A 3,257-nucleotide genomic window follows, 5' to 3' on the forward strand; every position below is an offset into this window, starting at 1 on the left:
TATCGTGGATATGTATGTGTGCGCGTGTGTGTGTTAGCTCTTACCCTATAGCTCTTCTTGGTATCTCTGAAGCCAACCAGTTTTAATCCCACTGTGGAAGCTTTGTGAATTCAATTCACTAAGTGATGGCTCGCATTGACAACCCTGCTAAACCTTACTCTTGAATGAATGAAAATTCAGCATTGCTTAGTGGCTGTGAAGCCTGCTGAACAACGCCATGACAACAGTAGTTGCATGTGGGGATGGGATTCTGCTCAGGTTTCCAAGCAACGTTGGTCACTATTTACCAGTGGGGAAACTGAGGCATTAAACGCCACACCAGAAACCAATCCAGACATCACGCTGTTGCTTGTTTAGTGTACCCTGTTTAGAAACCAGCAAATTTTAGGGCTTCCTGATGTTGTGACTAATGGGGTCATTTGGCAAGCTGGGAACAAATTCAATTCTTAAAGCAGAGTGATAGCATGAGATGATGTGGCACACGCAGCATCAGACTTCAAATCTGGGGACTGAATTAATTATGGGCACAGCGTCTTCTATTTTGGACTATGCCTTGCAGCCAGCTTTACGGGAGTGTTTGTTGGACTGACATATAAAAATGGCAACACTAAGTCTCTTATTTGCAATTAGATTTGTGTGATTTGGTGCTCATGGGAGTGAGAGCCCTAGTCTCAGCCTGCCAGCTTGGGCTCCGGGACATCCTCCTGGAGCAACATGTTGTGTCTCTAGCAGGTTCTCCTCTTTGCAGGCAGCAAGAAAAGGAAGTTGCTAAGGACTGCATCTCGCGCTGGATGGCCCTGGTTTGCTGCAACAGCAAAGAAGAGTGCTGGGGACAGTCCCTTCAGAGCTGTGCACCTGCAGCTGGGGAGGCAGCGGGGCAGTCCGGCGCCTCTTTGCGTGATAATGGATGTCCATGTTGGCCCACTGCTGCCTAGCAGTGCAGAAGGCCTGAACACATCCAGTCTGACATTTCTGCTAGGTGCTTGCATAACTCCCTCCCTCCAAAAGCATCTGGGAACATCCTCTCTTCCATGGACAACCCGGCCAAGAGAACACATGTGCCTCTTCTTTCAGGCCAGCGTTGCATCCAGCGGCCCAAATCCCACAGATCTATCCAAATGCTACAGAAAACACAAAAGTCACTACAGATGTCTGGTACAACTGCGTTCCTTTCCATGCTGTTGAGAAAGCTGAGATGTTTTGAGTTCATCTAAGCTAGCACTCCTGCTTTTCTTGTATTTTATGTTTAATTAATTCATTCATTTGAGAGGTAGAGAGACAGAGACAGAGAGAGAGAGAGAGAGAGAGAGAGAGATGAGGAGAAAGAGAAAGAGAGAGAGAGAGAGCAAGCAAGAGTTCACCATCCACTAGTTCACTTCCAGAAATGCCTACAACAGTGGAGGCTAGATCAGGCTGGAGCTAGGAGCTGAGGACTCAATGCAAGTCTCACACATAGGTAGCAGGGACCCAATACTTGAGCCACCACTGCTGTCTCTCAGTGTGTGCATTAGCAGGAAGCAGGAATGGGGAGCAAAGGCAGGTCTTGAACACAGGCATTCTGATATGGGTTGTGGGCATCCCAAGTGGTGTCTTAACCTCTAGGCCAAATGCCTATCCCAAGCATCCTACTTTTAAGAAGGCAAAACTGGAGCCTTGTAACCTTCTGGGTCAGACATCGCAATGCTAGTTGGGGGCAGAAGCACGTCCGGCATCCGGGTCCCTTGATTCTGTGATTGCTCATTGCAAGCTGGGTTTCCTGAGGAAAGCTGGGGACTTTAACTCAGTGCTCATTTCTTCTCGTTTAAACTCTGAATCTCTACAGAACCACATCTCCCACCCCTTGGTCCCTAGCACCCAGCACAGGGTAGGTTACAAGCAATTGTTCATGCACGAACGGTTTCCCAAGCCTCCCCGCAAAGCTGCATCTGATGTTGAAGCCATAGCAGTGGACATGGCAGATACGGTCCTGGCCCTTGCAAAGCCCATGCTCCACGATAGCTCATCAGTAAGTTATTTTTGAATGAATGAATATAGATGACTTTTTTACCTGCCTGCAGGAAAGGCGAACTGCTTCATTTTGGTATTGGCTGACACATTGGCAAAATAAAAATAAAATGAAAGTGGAAGCAGGAAAACATTTAAATTCACTGGCTTAAATAGAATCTGTCCTTAATTCTTTTTAGAATTGGTATTGATGGGCCACCAAGCTAAATGACATAACAGACTGTTAAGACTCTTATAACTGGTTTTCAAATGTTTATTATTGAAACAGATTGGGCTTTGGCATTCCATGGCTTTTTCGGCTCAGCCAGCAGTCCTCTGTAATGATGTTGGCTGGGAAGGGAGGAAGTGGCAACGTAGGCAGTCTGGGATTGAGAATAAAGATAACGAAGGTGGGGGACTGGGAAATTGAATGTCCGTAGTCGCACTTGGTAGTGGTTCTGAGTTGAGGTCAGTAGTTCCCTCCTGATGATGGCTCTGCCTAGGCTTTCTGAATGGATCCCCAGTGCAGGGCCCAAAGTCCCCTAGTATTTCATTGTTCACCCTGTCTCCCTCCTCCTCCAAAAGCAGCAACTGGATTCAAAGGAGCCCAGTTTGATTGGCTGTGGGTGGGTGTGGGGAGCAGGCATGGTGCACCTGCACACTAATGTAACAAAACGAAGGTGCATGTGGCCTGCACACACAGGGTACCAGGCAGTGAGATGTGAAGTCTCCACTGAGTGGCAGGGGCAAAACAAGACAGGAAAAGCAGAAGTATCCCAGGATCCTATAGAACAACCAGGGGCAGAGCCCTGCTTTCTGCTTGAATGGATTCTAAAGGCTTTCAGATACTTTAACTGCATTAAGTATGGAGGCTACAATGTCAGCCTTCCCTTTTAAAACTCTGTTTCAAGATTATTCCTTATTAACCTGCTGGACTTAAAATGGATACCTAGAACTGGCCCAGAAAACAATCAGTAAGGAGAAAGCTATTCCTCAAAGCTTCTCTACTCGTGCTCTAGGACCCAGTATCCCAGAAGAGCCTTCCCCAGTGCCAGTGGGAGTGGCCTTCCTTCTCTCCTCCTGCAGGTAGCCACCTAAGCTGAGACATCAACTGTGCCCTTGTGTAAGGGCATAGGTGCAGATAAGGATGAATGTTACCCCATCCTCTGGCTACCAGTGTGCTCCCTGAGAACATTGTCTGGAGCCAGCACACTCTCTAGAAAAAATCACTCAACGGGGTTATTTCCAGTTCTGTGGATTAGTGGTCTTCTCAG

This window comes from Oryctolagus cuniculus, chromosome 9 (assembly GCF_964237555.1).
Source record: "Oryctolagus cuniculus chromosome 9, mOryCun1.1, whole genome shotgun sequence".
Classification (NCBI taxonomy): Eukaryota; Metazoa; Chordata; class Mammalia; order Lagomorpha; family Leporidae; genus Oryctolagus; species Oryctolagus cuniculus.